At 37.5% G+C, this 19,353-nt stretch overlaps 1 protein-coding gene across 1 annotated transcript in view; it reads right to left on the bottom strand.

Moving 5' to 3' along the window:
- The window catches only part of LOC141464290 (connector enhancer of kinase suppressor of ras 2-like), a 213,283-nt gene that overhangs the window by 179,008 nt on the left and 14,922 nt on the right, over positions 1-19,353 (bottom strand). The gene's annotated exons all lie outside the window — the stretch shown is intronic.

Raw genomic sequence — 19,353 nt, 5'->3', positions numbered from 1 at the left:
GAAGATTCACATATAGGATTCAAACACTTTATTGTCACATCCTGGCATTCTGTTGAAAATTTTGTTATATTTAATAATATCTTAAAACAAAAACACTGCTTGTTTTCAAATTACACTCTCTCTATATATATAAAATAATCTCTAACCAGAATTGCAAACATCTTGCTTTCATTTTGTTAACAAAATGTTTTAGTGATACTGTATCAACAATTTACCTTAAAAATTACTAGAACATTGTATTGCCTACAATATGCTAGGAATATTGAAGCTGTAACTGAAGTCTTTTAGAAATTCTGAATTTAGAAAATCTTTTAGAAATTCTCTAACAATAAAAGCTTTCAGGTATATGGCTTTGCTTTTACCTCCACATAATGAATAGAACTTAAAACATCCAACTTCATTCACTTTGCCCCAAAAGCCTCTGTGAAGTAGTAGCCTAGCTTCTTACTCAGACCTTGTTTTAAATCCAAAACCAAGTACATCTCAGAATAGTAGTACAAGTGCTACTCAATTATCTTCTGGATCTTAAATATGAAGTAAACTTATTTTCAATCTCTATGGCATTCACAGCTTCAAAAACTCACTACTACTGAGGTATATAGGCTGAAAAAATGCTAAAACCTGTACAAGTGGATATCTATAATAACAATTTTCCTGAAATTTCATGGCACTATTTTGTTTCATGTCAAGTGCTCTAGTTCATAAACAAAGCTGAATGAAACTGTCTGAAAAAAAATGGGGAAAAAAAAAGAAAAATAACAAATATAACTGGACTCCTGACTGAACCTTATCTGAAGAGCTGTGATGAACGCTGCTATAATATATCAAATGCCACTTAACAATAGTCTACTGAAAAAGAACTGGCTTTGGGATATATTTACTCACGTCATTCTTGGCAAGCATACAAAGTATGAGTCAGTCCTGGAACATTTATGCTACTTGTTACAGTTAAAAAGAGATTCAGGTCTGACTATTAACACCCAACTCACTTTTAAAAATATTTATTTTTCTACACAACTGTTTCCTAAATTCTGATGTTTAAAGTATATTTAATTACTTTCTAAGGGAAAAATACTGTCTTGGAAGCAAGAACCTATTTGTGAAGCAAAAATGGCAATGTGCATTGACTGAACCTGATTCAGGTTTATCTGAGATAAACAGTGGAAGTGAAATATAGGTTGAAACTAAGCTGCCAGCCTGTTTCTGACAGAGGTTCTAGCTCAATTCCCTCAAACCTTCTACAACAGTTCCTACATTTGCAAGAACTGTCATTAGTTTTCCAGGGGAAAATGGCTGTAAAATCTGTTCCAAAATCACAATAAGTTGCCAGAACACCAAACATAATCACCTTTCAATTACCCAAAGTAATTGAGAGTTCTGGTAACACAAATGAAGCAAAAAATCAGTAGTTACACAAACACATGCATATTAAACTGCAGAGAGCACTGAAGAATCAGGAACACTGTGGACTGTGAAGGCAGAGATCCCACAGCGAGCACTGACCTAAGTCACGAAAGCCACGTATCGCAGCATTGCATCAAGTACAGCTACTCCGCTTTCACGCCCACGCAGCTCAAGGGGAACCAGCTCCATGTTTCTGCACCTGCAGCCTGAATAACTGTGAGGTGATTGCAGATGAAATCAAAGAAAATGAGCTAGCTTTTACTCTCTGCAGAGCTATTTATCACAAAAGCCTAACTGCACTGCATATAGATTGTAAGGAACTAGAAACGGAATGGAAAATAATGGACTAGTGCTTTCCTCAACAGCTAAAAATAATATGATTCTAACTTGAATATACCTCATTATTTCCTATAAAATTATATACACACAAATTTGCAACAAATACGGAATTTAAAATGTGATTTGGAATTTTATTGCATTACATTCTCTTAGGACATTAGATAATTATGGAGTTATTTGTACTTGATATATTAACAGACTCATACCAAATATACTAGGGCTGAATACAGGTATTTTTTTAGTCAATAATATCCAAGGGAGAAATTACAAGTACTTCAGTGAGCTCCTCCTTTTGGAAGAAGGCGTATAAAACAGCCGGGAGGAAGATTATAGTAGGAAATGAAGGTGCAGATGAGGTTAAAAGTGATTGTGGGTTTTGTTTTCGTTTAACAGCCAGTACTTACTCAATCTGTGCTCAATTTAAGAAACTAAACAGACAAAGCGATGTGACTGACTACTATGATTTTAGCAGTTCCTCATCAATATTTGGAAAACAACAGCAGTGTCTCATTCACACATATTTGCACAAATATGTGTTCAGTCTCAGCACATTGCATCTGTTTGTCCTACTCACACCCACTCACATCAGCGAGCGTTCATCCCCCATAAACACTTGCTGGAACCATTTTTTCCTAAGCAGGCTCCATCATAAATCCATTTAGCATAGTATATAAATAAAGAGACATGTGCGTATACATTACCCACAGCGATGTCTCATCCTCCTGCTCCAGGCCCACATCCAAGCCTCCTCCACACAGCCGTCCATTACCCTGCTCTCCCCGCTGGCTTTGTGCACACTTCAGGCCCTTACTCGTTGTTGGCATTCTTTCTGCTAATGTATACACGTAGACCCTTCTCCTCACACACAAACCTGAATTTTCTCCCTCAAACCTCAGTCCCAGTCCGCAAGGAGGAAGCCTGAGGGAAGCTTGGGAAGAGCAGCAGTGACTCAGTTGTCCCCAGGCCTGGCCATTTTGCCCACATTCCTGTTCTCCTCCACCTTCCCGCCCCCCTCTCTCAGAGCTGTACTGCCCAGTGGGAGTGGGCCCATGCCGTCACCAGAAACATGCCCTTCTCCCAGAGCATCAGTCTTCTGTTTCCACTCCGCCATTCACCTTCCCCATCCCATGCCAGCCATCCTCTCCTGAGGCACAGCCACCCTCCCACCTCGACATCAGGAGCAGCCCCATGCCCCCCTTGGGCCCACCTTTGGCAGCAGCTTTGACCCTTCAACAGAGCAGCCATTTTCTGAGGAGCAGGCGGCAGTCCCCAGTGGGGGCGTCCCACCGGCAGCCCTGAGGCGAATCCCCTCCTCTATCTCCCTTTTCCTCACAGAGGGCAGAGCTGCTGCCCACAACGTGCCCTTTGAGGTGAGGAAGCTCAGCTGTGAGGCCCCTCTCCAGGTTCCTGTAATGCCGCAGCAGCTGGGGCCATCTCTATCACGGCCTTGAGGCCGGCTAAAGATAAGGGAGCCCCGAATTTCACCTCAGCCTCTGCCTGCCAGCAATCCGGCTGGTAAGACCGCAGGCCTCCATTTCCCCATGTCCCAGGAGGGATATGGCACAGAAATATTGCTGCATTTCAAAGACAGGCGTGTTTTTGGCCTTGTGGAATTGCTTCATTGGTCCCTTCTCTCTTAACAGGGAAATGAAATTAACTGTGGAAGGCAGGAATTGCTTATGGAGTGATCCAGTTTCTAAACAGCATTATGTTTTCTTAAATATACTCTCTATTGTGTTTTCCATATCCTATACAATATATTTTGGCTATTTTAGCACAGCAAAATACAAAAAGTTTGCATTAATAGGTTATTTAGGAAAAATAACTTAAAAAAAATTAAGGAAAAGCATGCTGCAGCCATAGGGATTCAGACTAGAATTATATATTTAAAGTGTCTTTTCTTGACATCATCTTGTTGTTTTAAGCGTAATGTGCATTTAGTGTGCAAGATGAACAGACTTCTTAAAATGTAAATTATTTAGTGAAAATTATGTTTTATATCCACACAAAAAGTCCACTATCATATACGTGTCATCCATTTAAAAATCAGGAGCAACTTTCACTCAAGTGATTCTGTTTATCTTAGAGACCTAGACAATTTACTAGATTTCCAAGTGTGTTATTTAATCTTTGATGAGTGCTGCTGCTTTTGCAAATATTGCTGGAGGTGGTAATGAAAATACAGTTTTACAGAACTGTCCCCTAACAGGTTGCTCCATGTATTGGAAATAAAAGAGACTTTTGAGTCTTTTTCACACCAGCTTTCTGGAGGCTGCAAGGAAAAATGGTTCATAGTCTTCGGGCTCTCTTCTGCTCTGAAATGTTTCTAGATGCTTAGGATACTGGATCTTTAAGGCATGCATAACAACAGCAGATTGCTTGTATTTCCTGAGCGCAGCTCAGTGTTAGTCTGGGACCTATTGTGCAACATAATCATTAAAATATGGTTTCTTGGAGCCAAGTAATTTTGGTTGCATATTTAAAGTAGTACCGTTTGCACATAGACATATCCTCTTCTGAAGCCTGAGAGAGTCAAACAAAATCTATTTTTGAGAAGAAAATAAACACCAAATAAATAACCAAGCATTTTTAATTAGAATTTGTCCAACATTTAACATTTACAACATGCTGGATAGATATTATGGACAGAGTTATGTAACTTTAATGGCTGATAGGTGAGTACCATTCAGCAACGTACTTCAGCATGGTGCAGAAATGCTGTCAGACTCTTGACACAGGTTTTCTTTTCCTTGGATTTTTTAAATACTGCTTTAAAACTCAAAAAGGTACAAGATGGATAGAAAATAGTTAGGCAGATAAGCTAGAGACCTGCACACAGTATTCACTTGCTTTGATTTCATTTGCTTTCAGATTTTTTTGGGAGAGGGAAGCTCAGGAGAAGGAATTTACCAAATAGAAAAGGAAAAGACAGAAGCATCCCATTTCTCTTATGTGGAAGAATTGTACTGGAAAGAGACAGGTAAAAACTGGAAAAGATCATTGCCCCTGCACACTGAAGATGGTGGTGGGCAACTTAGACAAATACAAACGTATTTGCCTGTGGATCAGTTCAGATTGTGCTAGCATGTCTATAATTGAATCTGCCTAATTTAAAAGCAAGAGGATAAAACATTTGACATTATCAAATCACAGAAATATGTGTATTAATCTCTGTCAACACAAATATGTGTGGCACTATTAAAAACACACACACGTATATGTGTGGAATATTGCAGGAATCCAAGAAATACATCCTTTGGTTGCCCAACTCTAAGGATATTAATTCAGTTTCTGTTATGGATATGACTATGCAAGTTATCAATAAGGCATGAATGCATTATCTGACTGAATTAGGTTTATTGTAAGACTGTTTCCAAAGACTGGGTAGCTTAGTACTCGGCTCGCGCTTATGTATTTATGTTGGTCCTTCTATTCAGACAACTTACGTTTTGAGTGCTATTAAATATTTATATGCTGTCAGGAGTAACAAGATAGAATAGTAACTGACATTATCAAAAATCGTAAAGACATATTTAATCTTACTTCTCCACTAGTTTTACGAAAAAAATACATCATCTGCTAAATAATTTTGATAGTTTTTCCATGGCAAAGGACGTTACAGAAAGCATTGAAGTTCAGGACAATAGTATCTTCCAAGCAGCAAGACAATTTCACAATTATTGTGGTTTTTTTTTATGCAACACTTCAGAGAGTCATTGCCATATCCTCCATATGTGTTCTCACTGGCACACTCTTGAGGTCAAAACTGAAGACCTAACATTTGAAACCCACATTTTTGGATCTGGGTAAAAAAGAAACAATCTTTCTACTAAACAGTAGTATCATTTTTCTTAGAAGCCATTTTGTGCTGATCTGGCACTAAAAAAGACTCCGCCTGTTTACCAAAATATATTTTTCTAAATTACACTAATATATAAAATAAAATTAAAGTTTGAATAAGAAAATTTTATTTTAAAAAGCCTGTCGGATTTTAAACTGCAGTATCAATACTATGCTTGTGTTGATTGAATGCAGTGACACAGTATTTAAATGAACATTCATAGAAGTGACACACATCTTGAATTTTTTTATTCCAGAGAAAATGAATGAAATATTTTTCTATACATTATATGTGTAAAATGTAAATAAATGGTTTGATCTTTAGTTTTTAAGTACTGAATATTCAATTCAGATGAAGAAGCTCAACATGAGCCGGCAATGTGCACTGGCAGCCCAGAAAGCCAACCGCATCCTGGGCTGCATCAAGAGAAGTGTGGCCAGCAGGTTGCGGGAGGTGATTCTACCCCTCTACTCTGCTCTTGTGAGACCCCACCTGGAATACTGTGTCCAGCTTTGGAGTCCTCAACACAGGAAGGACATGGACCTGTTGGAATGGGCCCAGCGGGGGGCCACGAAAATGATCAGAGGGATGGAGCACCTCCCCTATGAAGACAGGCTGAGAGACCTGGGGTTGTTCAGCCTGGAGGAGAGAAGGCTCCAGGGAGACCTAATAGCGGCCTTCCCCTAATAGAGGGGGGCCTACAGGAGAGCCAGAGAGGGACTCTTTGTCAGGAGATGTAGTGACAGGACAAGGGGTAATGGTTTTAAATTGGAAGAGGGAGATTTAGATTAGATATTAGGAGGAAATTCTTTACTGTGAAGGTGGTGAAGCACTGGCCCAGGTTGCCCAGGGAAGTTGTGGATGCCCCATCCCTGGAAGTGTTTAAGGCCAGGCTGGATGGGGCTTTGAGCAACCTGCTCTAGTGGAGGTATCACTGCCCGTGGCAGGGGGGTTGGAACTCGATGATCTTTAAGGTCCCTTCCAACTCTAACCATTCTATGATTCTATGAATTGTTTCCTTAAGAGTATATCTGTCATGGAATTTGTGTTTTTCTACTTAAATTTGGAAACAATTTTCCTGTAGAAAATGTAATATTTATTGAAACAAGTTTTATGAACTCTTACACAAGTATAACTACTTAGGGAGTTGAGGCATACATATATACACAACTAAATGAAATACTTTATATAAGTTGAGTTTATCAGAAAATGAAACCTAGGACCGAATTGTATATACATAGTTTTAAATACAGACTCATTGTTTGAATCATGTTCCTGTTTTTCTTTCCTTTTCTATGTGGGGCATCTGAAGCAGTGCACTGTAGGAATAAATCGCTAGTTGTAAAGAAACAATTCAAAAAAAGAATGTCATGTTAGAGAACTATCAACTGTTTTATTCTATTTAAATTTAATGTGACTCTTTAGGACTAATTTCCTTTACCAAGTTTCATAAATCTGTATATCAGAATGGCAAATTATAGAATTATCACTGGGAAGAGGCTTTCATGCTGCCCTTAACTTAGTCTCATTTTTTGTGGTCAAAGATAATTATATTTATAATTTTATTAATTCAGTTATTTGCAACTGAAGAAAGTTAGTCTACTATCTGAAAACTGACCTCTAATAATTTATGCTTTTATTGCTGCTGCGTAGTGCTAGTTTGATGTTAAAACCACAGAACCTTAACTTTGTTGTTTTATCAATGTGATCTATTTAACTATTTGTATGTATATCAAAGTCACAGTACTACTTTTTCACCAAAGTTTTTTTTCTGCATTTAGCAGAAGCAAACATTATTTGACTCAGAATAATGAGTTACAGTAATAATTTTCATCATTTTCTCTACCCTATTCCATAAAAATGATTTAACCCAGAGGAGGTCTTTCTAACTTCAGCATTATTCAAGGGAGTTGCTTATGTGTAGCTGTAAATTTAAGCAATTATTGACTAAGGACATTGGCCTTGTTATCATGTTGCAGCATTTGGGTTCTTTTATGAGATTAACTATTAAATTGTTTACAAAACATTTTTTTTTAAATTGCCATTAATTCAGTATTTTATTTTGCTTTACTGTTAGCTCTACTTCTCTTTTTTCATCATGCCCTCTGTTGTTGCACATGCTGATCATCATTTATTTCTAACTTTTTATATAGTTACTCATTAGGATATGGCAAATAATATTGTCCTTATTACCTGTAATAACTAAGATCCTGCAAGTTATGCCACCTTAAGCTCTTTCAACTAAAAAGATCTATTCAAATGCACTATTGGGAATTTAGGCCCCAAACTCGAAACTGTTAGAGTCTGTGGGTCATTTTATTGCAACAAAAGGAAAGAAAAAATGTTTCTTTTGAAAAGTATATTTTGTCAAACAATATTTATTTTACAAGCTACTTGGCTGTACTGTAGAATATTTCTGGGCTTCACAGGGATAGAAGACAATGGCTTTTTAAATTATTAAACAATTAATTAGCTGTCCCATACTTTTGTGACATCTTTATGAAACCAAATTGTTCTTTTATTAACTTGTGCTTCAGCTTTGCGAAAATAGTCCATATAAAATTGTCCACGTATGCATGTGAATTTGCATTTCGTAGCATCTACACTACTCTCTTCATTCATTGCCTTAGAAACGAAGAGAAACATGGTTGAAGTCAACAAGGTATGAAAGAGAATAATTGACCTATTTATTTCCAGTAGGCTTAATTTTAAAAAGTTAATTTGAATAACCCCATAATTTGATAAATCATGAAGAGCTGCTGGTATAAGTGCCTAATAACGGTAGTACAACCCATGAAACACGCTTCAGGCATATATCCCTGACCAAGTTACTGATTGCTAGCCCCTACCTTGTTGCCAGACTGGCTGCTGAGCCACTGTGACGTGACAGGGCTGTTACAAGCAATTTTCATGTGTAACCCATTGGACTGAATTTAAATAACCTGTGAAAGCTATGTGAACAGATGCACTGTTTCAAGTCGGACTGAAGGATCCAAATGAAGTTTAGTAGGTATGTCTTCATATAATTCATGCATAGCATCTCTCATGGAAATATGTTTGAAAAGCCAGCCTGCATGCTTTTCTTTCTGTAGTCCTAAGAGAAGACAGTGCAATGAATCATTTCTCTGCTGAGCTTGAGACTGTTCAGAACACATTCACTGACTCTACCTGGAAAGCTGACAAAAAAGATCAGTGTAGACTCCATCAGTTCCACCTCCTTTCTTCCTCCTTTTGTGGGTTTCCACTTCTCCCTTTGATATTTTATGTAAATATTACAGTTGCCTGTAATAGCTCTCGCTTTTGTGTCAGTGGTTGCAATAATTCCCCATCTCCACCAACGTACTAGAGAAACGCAACAAAAGACCATGTGATTTCCTAGGGACTATCCTTGTCAGATTTCAAACTTCCATCACCAAGACCGGGTGCCCTCAGTGGCTGAATGAATACCAGAAATCTTGTAAATAACCTTAAAGTGTGAAGATTCATTAGAAGTAAAATTCCAAAACCATCTAAATGAGTTAGAAACTGAATCCAGAGGCAGATGTGGGTGTTTCAGTGGCATATTAAGAAGTACCCACTCCACCCAGCCTACAGGTGGATCATCATGTTTTCGTCATGTTTTCATCATGTTTCTTTACCCTCTTTCAGAGGTTATTCATCTTTCCCCCATCGGATCTCTAGGTAGAAGCATATACAGATTTTTTCATTAACTAGACTATCAACATACTCCAGGTTAGTAAAACTACCATTAAGTGTGTTTAAACTAATCCAAATAATTTTTAGAATTTACTTTCCACAGGAACCAATCCTGAAGATATATAGTTGCTTGTGAAAACTGTAGTCCTTGTTAGTTGCTGTAAACCAGCAATGTATTTACAATTGGTGGCATGTATTAATGTGGTTTTTAACACGCTGCCTCTCATTTTAAAGTTTTTCTGTTAATCACTGTGCCTGCTGGAAATGAAATACATCAAGATCATTTTTCCTTACTGACAACTTTAGTTCTTCAGTTCATTCCCAAACGTTAACTGTTTCTGAGTTAGGGTAGCTCCTCCTGATGGCTCTGTATTCATTCTAAGAGACAGTGCACTGAAAGGCTGGAAAGTTGTTTCTGTAAATTCTGTCATGACAGAAGTTACCAATCTATGCAGGCAGATTTGTCAGTTGTTATTATTGCTTTATTAAATAAAGCAAATTTGTCTCTTTGCTTGCCTTCAGTATTATGCATATCATTAATTTCTCAATTGAGAGGCTAACTTAATGCAGCAGTATAATTTTAGGCATTAACTGCATAACCCTGTGTGTGTTCTTTTGCAAATATGCAATATGCTGTTAGAATCCCCTAGGTGCACTGCTGAGATCTTGCCCTCATGATGTAATCTTGCTTTTTTTTGTCCTTTACAGCCAACTCTTTCAGTATCTTATTGATTACTGTTCCACTGTTTAAACCTTCCACCTTTCACAGTCATGCATTATACATCTGCTTCTCTTGTTTTTCATATTCTTAATCCTTATCTAATGTCCTCTTCTTTTGGCAAATGTTTTTGCTAACGTCTTTATTCTGGAAAAATGCCAGATACATCTATTCTTTATAGTGTGTATTTTTTTCCACCTTAAAACATGCAGGCATACAGTCTGGACGGTTTGCTTGCTGCGGTGTTCTTGATACAAGCTGATTGTCCTTCATTAAGTACACTCGCTCTTGATTCCAGCTTCAAAGTGAAAGGTGTTCACACTTTGTGTGTAATTCAAGCTGGTGGGAACCTGAGTTGAAGTTCATGTATTCTGTGTAAGCAAGATCCTTAACTCCACTGAGTTTCAGGGGACTCGTACATCTTGAATCTATTCACAGCTTTCTTGTCTGCAGATGGAAACACTATGTAGCCGTATGGGTTCTTGGAGCAGAAATATTCTAAAGAAAATTGTCGGAAGGGCTATGAGCTAAACCCTTTTCTGTCATGTAATTCAAATTTATTTTCTATCCTGACTGTATTTCCCAGTGCCACTGATACTCATGTGCAAACCCATGGAGTCCTTCTTTGCAGATGCTATGAAGTCTTGTAAGTGTTGTATGATAATAGACCTCTTTGCCAGCTGTAGACGCCTGTTATTAAGAGAGATGATTTGCTGAATATTCCAATACGTAGAGATATTTTCGAGTGGATGTGATTTACATAGCATGTGCTGATGTGCAGTTTGCTGTCATAGGGAGTGATACTTCTTTGTATATAGAAGAACACAGCTGAAAGTAATAGCAAAGGCTGCAGCATGCAGTGGCTGAATGATTTCCATATACCTGGTATGAAAAATTCCTTGCCATTTTGAAAGGTAAATCAACTTCAGTTTGGTTTTTTTTTTGTTTTTAATCAATACATGGATATATTTTTACAAAGTTAGGATGTGGATCCAGTCCATTCTAGTCGCCCTTTTTCTGCTGTCACAAGCTTCATGAGATGTCTGGGCTCAAGTAACTCTGCTTATGATTTGCTTCTATTTTACAAACAGCTGTGATATTAGAAGACGCTATCTTCATGCACCTCTTTTTCTAAGATCTTCTATGACCTCATAGCTTAGTTTAGGTTTCAATATTTTTTAGAGAGTAAGCGTAACACTTTCTGCCTACACAAATTTAAATTGAATTGATATTAGTACCTGTGGTTTCTGATTTTTTTCCATTACAATAACTTGATGTCCTCCAATGCTGGAGTATCATCATTTTAGCCAAATTGAGGCCCTCCCCCCCTCCTACTGAGATGCAGCCCTGAGGAAAGGGACTTGGGGGTGTTGATGGACGAGAAGCTGGACATGAGCAGGCAATGTGCACTTGCAGCCCAGAAGGCTAATCACATCCTGGGCTGCATCAAAAGAAATGTTGCCAACATCGAGAGAGGTGATTCTGCCACTTTACTCTGCTCTGGTGAGACCTCACCTGGAGTACTGTGTGCAGGTCTGGAGCCCTCAATATGGAAAGGACATGGACCTGATGGAGCGGGTCCAGAGGAGGGCCACTAAAATGATCAGGGGGTTGGAGCACCTCTGCTATGAGGACAAGCTGAGGGAGCTGGGGTTGTTCAGCCTGGAGAAGAGGAGGCTCCGGGGAGACCTAATAGCGGCCTTCCAGTACCTGAGGGGGGCCTACAGGAAGGCTGGGGAGGGTCTGTTTACAAAGGCCTGCAGACAGGACGAGGGGCAATGGTTTTAAGTTGGAGAAGGGGAGATTTAGATTGGATATTAGGAAAAAATTCTTTACCATGAGGGTGGTGGAACACTGGAACAGGTTGCCCAGGGAGGTGGTTGAGGCCCCTTCCCTTGAGATATTCAAGGTGAAGCTCGACGAGGCCCTGGGCAACCTCGTCTAGTTGGGGGTGTCCCTGCTGACTGTGGGGAGGTCGGACTAGATGACCTTTGGAGGTCCCTTCCGGCCTGGACCAATCTATGAATCTATGTTCCAATAGCCACAATGTAAATATTTCTATGAAAGTATTTGACACTGGTTATAAAATAAATGGAGATATGTTCATTCTTTAAGGGTGCAATAATATCAGAAGTTTTCAGCATGTGGTGTACTTAGCGGTCATTTTGTCCATTAAGAGATCATTCAGGCAACACTTTAGGGAAGTAGAGACATTTTATTTAATCTATTTCACATTTTATTCAATCTATTTCTTATGATTCTTATGATTTTGAAGTTACTCACACAAATATGGAAGTCAAACGCAAGTGGATGAGACAAATGCAGTTTATTCTCCCACAGAACAAGGCACCTGTGGGGATAAACTAAACATGACCCTGAGAGCTGTCAAGACAAATTAACTGGTCAAGAACCATCTAAACAAATTCAAATTTAAACTGCAGAAAACTAAAACAGAGGTCTCTCAGCTGTCATGCTTAACATTTAGACCTACAGTGTTTAAGGAATGAAATGTATCTTCAAATTTTTTTCCTAAAGGACAAACTTATTAAAGAAATAAACAGTAATGTCTGAAGCATTACTGAATTCTTGCCAGATTAAGTTTAAAAAGTCAGGAAAAAAGACTTTTTTTGAAATGGAAATTAGTTCAGTAAAAGTTATCATAACTGCCAAACTGGTAACGTGATGATTGGGAATTCAAGTTGTAAGCAAAACCAATCTTAATTTTCCAGGCAAATGAGCCAAATGCCACAAGAGAGTATTAAATCACAGGTATTTCTTTGGAGCAGAATCCTTTCGGTGAGAAAGGTAACTTGTCATGCAAACAAATATAGTTTATATTCTGAAAACTGGCTAATTCTTACTTGTGAAATTAAATGTGAACAGGAAATATTGAGAGCCTGTAAAATGCTAAAGTTAGCTGTTAGGGAGAAAAGGTTTTGGTGATTATCGTTAGTTACGGGGTGACTTGACAGAGATTCTTATGCAAATTCTGATATCATTCTTGGCCACATACATTGCATAATATTGACTGTATCAAAACATGAGGCAATTAAAGATACAGTTTACAGTAAGACTGCAGTCATAAAAGCTTGTGGAACATACCTCTCTTAGATGATTCCAATCTCTTTTGAGGATATCACCATTCATATGATGTAGTAAATGTATTACTAAATTATAACTATGCTCATTCCATAACTGCTGAAAATACTGTGGTGACCAGATGCTCCAAACTCAAGCCAGTGAGCCAATCTGTGTAGCTCTGACACGAATGTTGCTGGCAGTCACACTAGTGGTGCAGTAGGGACCTAGCTACTGGGCTCTCCCAATAAAGTTTTCCTCAGTGCCACTAGAGTACTTTTTTGGATTGTAAATGTTCCTAATTGAGCCCAATTAATTCAGGAATTAACACCACAGTGAAGATGTTGTAGATGATACACAGTAAGAGGTACTGACCACAACAGTGCACCAGATATATCTGAAGTAAACAGTACTGTTTTCCCAGACAGTGTTTCACAGAAAAGCATACAACTGGATTATAATTGTATTGAAGGTTACCTTTAAATCTGTTGTTTTCCTTCTAGAATTGATAAATGATATGGTCAGTTGGGAGCCTTTAAGATTTAGGAAAAGATGTAGCTGTAAAACGTAAAGTACATTCTATCATTTTTTCTGAACTGACCTTCCATGTAGTTGTCATCTATCAGAAAGGACAACCACAAGTGTCCGAAAGAACCGCCAGAGAAGTCCAACTCCAATATGCCAGATACTGTACTATTTCTGAGAGGTGGTGTTCTCTGATATTTCAAATCCACTTTTTTCTGATTCTTGGTACAAATAAAGTTATTTTGTACAGCAGTTGTTTATCTGTGTCTCCCCTCGTGATCCTTCTGTAATTTCTTTTAGCAACTTCGTTCATAAAAGCCCACTTGCTGCATGTATTGATTTCTGCTCCAGTTGCTCCCTAGAGCTTTGTGGCATCACTTTTATGATGCTTATAATAGCAATCCTCTTTTGCAAAGTGGAGATGCCATTTATAATTTATGTACTTACTTACCAGAGCAACCACATGTTTTTATTAGGTTCTGTTCTCATTCAAACTTTGCCTTTAATGACATTGCTGCCTTGGTCCAAGAAAACGGAAAAATGGTGTGACTTTGACTGGACTTCTGTGCGTTTCTGAATACCTTTATGAGCTAGTGATGACAAGAGTTGATTCAGCATCAGCTGAACTCCTTAGGAGACTGAATTCAGCTACTGAATTCAGGATGAGCAAGATCAGACATTATAGGAAGAGAACATCAACATCAGACTGCATTTAGGCAGTGTTCTGAGATGCTGTTTCCTGTGTTTGAAGCACCCAGTCTTCTGAGACAAAATGTACTGAGAAACGAACCCTTGCAACTCTATCTGTGTAAGATAAACAAAAAGAATGTCTACAGAATCAAATTTGTTATAATTTTATTCCTTTTTTTTCCCTCTTTATTTCTTACTTTAATTTTCTCCTGATGGAACGCTTAAAATAGAGCTGTTGGTGAGAAATTCGAAACTGAAGTGAAAATTGTATAACTCAGATGTAATGTGTTAGTGTTCCACATTCTAACCATGCCTTTTAATTTTGTAACAACCATTAGTGGAAAGGCTGACAAATGGTAGAAACCTGGAAAAAAGTGTCAGAATAATTTCTCGCTCTTCTTTTTCTTTTCCCCTGTTACCTACAAAGAGCAGAGAAAGCATGAGAGATTACATCAGCCAGGAAAAAATAGAATCAAGAGGGAGATATGTGATGGAAATTCCTATAAAATCTGTTCTGTGATTAGAGGTATCGTAAAGTGTATGAAGAAACACAGGGGATTGCCTGGAGTTTTCTTACGACTCAGAGGCATCATCACATGGTAGGGCAGACAGCTGCAGTCTTTATGAAACAGCAATCTTTTCCAATATATTTATTACAGCAAAAGGAAAAAAATATTATATGCACTTCTTCAATTAAAAAAAGAGATAGGCTGGGTAGCCTGTTTTGAACTGAAACACAGAAAATGTGCCTTCTCTATATTCATAACCAATTAAAATCTATAATGCCGAGAGTACCAAGAGAGATACGAGCAAACTTTACATACTCAGTTAGCGCCTAACATCGAGTGCAATTTTTTTTGTCTTAAAGGTCTGTGCAGTGCAGAACTGAAAGGAAATTAAGTATTTTTACTCTATTAAATTGCTAAAACAAATGTTTTTGAGTGTAGGACTGGTTATGAAGAGGCAGTTCTCCCCTTCCATGTTTTAAGATGGGAAATAAGAGAATGAAACAAATGGGAAGTTTCTCAGCAATATTAAGCATTCCTTGAAATCTTTGGTTTTGGACATTACCCATGGCTTCAGTTCTGGATATTCCACACATATAATTAATGCACAAAGAAACCATTATTTTCACCTTCTTGATGGTGATAAAAAAGATTGTTCACTGGAAATATGAAAATAACCTGATATCCTTGCCCTGAGAATGAAGTTTGCTGGCTCTGTTTTATCACGAGCATAACTGAGTTGCTTCAAAAAAGGCATGCAGATCTCGCATGTGTTTCCTCTCCCACATCCACGGGGCCCGGGGGCTACAGCTACTGCTGTGATCTCAAGGGTGGCACCCCTGGCAAAATGTATGAAAGTCTGTAATTAAATACCTGTTTAGCTTTCAGAATTCAAGGTTGGAATATGTGATAAAGTGTTAAGATTCTCAGTGTAGGAAGGAATACTGCTAGTTTGGCTGAGGAGATGTGCTGTCCTCTTAGAATAGTTTTCTGCCTAAAAATTCAGTATTTCCTTGCAAAAAAAAAGGAATATTAGAAAAGAATACTAAATAGTTTTGACAAAGATGATGACAGTTAGAGCTTTTGTATGGTCCAGGGAGTTCTATGGCAGAAGATTTTTCATTTTGCTGTAATTCTCCTTAGTGGTGCCTACATTTATTGGCTTACCGTACATGCTGGTTGAGGAAAGATTTTTTTGTTTTGTTTTGATGCTTGTTTGATCTTTGCATCTTCTGCTTTTGAAATGATCAACATTCTAGGTCAATGCTTTCTATGGGGTAACAAAGTATATTGCAAAGACCCAGCTATATCTTTCCAAAAGAGTTGGCTGTTCAAACACAATGTTCTAGAATTGTCCATCTTGTTTGATGTCTTCCTCAGCCTGCTCCTCCTCCTTTCTGAATGTCATGCTGATGTAAAATCTTTTTTAAGGATAACATCAAAGAAGCCTGTATGCATGTCAATCCCACAGTGATACTTAGCACGTTGCTAGCGTTTATGTTATGTAAATGTAAGAGAATCGCTGTTTGAGAAAAGCTGCTACAAAGCAGGTAGTGATTTAATAAAAAGCACAAAGATTGAAAGGGGTTTGCCGGAGCCCTGTGTGATGTGAATGTTAAGAAGCCCATTCACGTCATCAGCTTCCCTGCTGTACTTTCTCTTCTCCCTCCTTTTTCAACCCAACTTGAATACAGGGAACTGCGTGCTAAGGAAAACCTTAAACTAAATGTGGAATCAGTCTAGTCACAACCAATGCAGCACAGTTAACAATTTTTATTAACGGAATTAGCTTTTTTTTTTTTTTTTTTTTCTGTATCTGCATCTCTTTTGAGACTGGAGCACGTAAGACATTTAGAATGTAGTTACTTTTGGAAAACTGCATTTATACATTCAAAAGAAAAAACAAGGTTATTCTTTCTAAGAGGAATGTTCAGGTAGCATATACTTAAATAACAAAAGCGTATATCTAATGCCTAGTGGAACATGCAAGGTTAGCTCTGAGGGTCTGACTCCTCTTTAAGCAGTGAAAATCTGAACTAATGCAGCTGAAAAAAAATTACTAAAACTGTAAAACCCATATTAAATGAGAGTTTGCTGGAGTCAAGGAATTTCTGCTCGAATTAGTTATGGGATTACAGCCAAGCTAAGCCTCTAGGTGTCTGGAGGTACACAGGAAAATACAAATGATCACCATAAGAGCTTTTTAGGTTCACGGAGCCAACATGGGTTTTGGCTCAGCAAGTCTACAAATTTTACCTTAATCCTTTTTCAAAAACATAAAAAAGTGCCTTTGCCATTGGGGTACTTCAGTTGCACCAAACACTATTGATTTGTTGAGTTTGTTTGTTCATAGACACAGTAATATAACAAATATATTCTAGAAGTAGTCCCATTGATTTAAGTGAACAATTCAGTGCACGTGCTGTTGATGTCACCTGCAAGTAAATAGTTTTAATTATCTGATAGGAAAAATTAAAGTGGACTTTCATTTACATTTTGTAAGAGAGAATTTATTTTGTTTCTAAGCCAGATTGTTTTTGTAACCAGTTTTTGTAAACATTGCAGCACAAATCCATTAACAGTTGGATGCAGTGATTCATAGTGAAAATGTACCAGTGATTTACATTGGTAGGAGTGATAGGAGAATGAGGCATCTTATCTCTGTGGTTTTTTCCTAATTATATACTGTCATTACTAAAAAGTCCATTGTTACTGCTGCAAAGGAAAATTGTATAACCTGTTGCACCCTTCAAAATAAATGAAATATCAAAGCAAGAATTTAACAATAGAAAAAATAGACTGGATAGTAAAATATTTCACTTTATTAAAATTTGGTTTGGCATCACATGATACAGGAAATTAATGTTTATGTAGAATTTTCTGAGCTTTTAGTCTAGCAATGTTTCTTTAACATAAGTAAATAGACTGTAGTATTTAAATGCCTTTGAATTCCAAGGGATTTGACACCCCCAAGTGTAATTTAAGCCTTTTAAAATTAATAAATATTTTATAAAAATACAGAATATATAATAGTATAATTACTTAGGATTTCTTGCCCAGTGTCTGAGATGCTTTCTATAATTTTCATCCACTTTTCTTGTAAAAAAATTTTGTTATATCAAAAAAGAGGATATATACCCACATATTTATTTTCTCTTATTCACGTCTTGTTTTCCTCACCATCCTTGTCAGCCTCAACCTATTGCAAAACAGGGAGCTAATTTGCATGCATTACTTTCATTTCAAGCCTAATAAGATTACATTGTTAAATAATGGCAGTATGTATTTTTACCAATAGATTCTTTTCCAGACGCATATTTCTGCAGTGGCAAATTTCAGCTAAAGTCAATGGACACTGATTTCTAACTGCTATGTAGAATTTCAGATTTCTTCCTGACTGACCTGCTTAAAATAATTAGCTTTCTCCTTATGCTGGACTGACAGCTACCTGAGAAACAGCAGGCATTCTCAATGTTAATAATCTATGCAGCCCAAGGCTTTTTTTCTTAAATTACTAGCATAAAGAAGATTGCAGCAAGTCATATTTGTTGAATAAATTTGAAGATGTTTTAGCTTAACAGAATCAAAGATGAAATCAAAATACACACACAAAAGAACAGAGAATTAATATTATATTTTCCCATAGGCTCTGGTTCACAAAGTACTTAGCTCACGATGACCAGACTATGTGATTTTGTTTCTGTATATGATTCCTGGTTAATACTTGGGCATGAATTAGTATGTGACCTATCAAAGATATCTGTAAGGGTTGTTTGGCTTTGGACAAGAAAAAGATTCTCTGTCATGGCTTGGAGATAACTCAACACAGCATCATTAGGTGAAAAGTCATCAGATACATGTATCACTGAAAGAGGATCCGTTTTTTTCATGCTGTACGTACTCGTAATAAAAGATAGTCCCTTTAGCAAAACAGGTTACTCTTGAGGTGCCCAAGGAGTGGGAAGGACAGCCACAGGAGTGACTCTCTCAAGTTAGCAAGGATGACTCAGGGACCATGCCGGAATTACCACCTTGTTCGCCTTTTCCTCAGTTCACTACACTTCTTGCTGGACCATAAAAAATACACCTGCTGTTCTTTCCCTAGCTTATGTTATGTCACCTACCCACTTAACATCTTCTAAGAATACACCTGAGCATTTGTACCAAGCCTTACATCAGTACATTTGTACTAAGTAAATTCATACTAAATCTTGACAATGCAGTGCACTGTGAATCTACAACATAGGCACATTCAGAAGAGATGACAATTTACCACACAAAAATCAGTGCATCATAAAGCATTTTCTGAAAATTAGTTTTGACAATAGCTATGTAAGCTATTTTCTACTTTGAACATGTTTCAAAATAAGTAAACGGTAACTTGACAAGCATTGCATATGCTTTCGGAGAGCTGTGAGGCATAATGGGGACAGTAAGGAGCTTTCATTCAAGAGGAAATCACATGGAACAGTCCTCCTGAAGGCCCTGATATTATCATTAAAAAGACATTTTTGTTGTATTTTTGTAACAATTAGCTAATGATTCCCAACCCATAT

Source organism: Numenius arquata, chromosome 5 (genome assembly GCF_964106895.1).
Source record: "Numenius arquata chromosome 5, bNumArq3.hap1.1, whole genome shotgun sequence".
In the NCBI taxonomy this organism is placed as follows: domain Eukaryota; kingdom Metazoa; phylum Chordata; class Aves; order Charadriiformes; family Scolopacidae; genus Numenius; species Numenius arquata.
The sequence above is the reverse complement of the archived record's forward strand: the minus strand, read 5'-3'. Positions and strand labels throughout refer to the sequence as shown.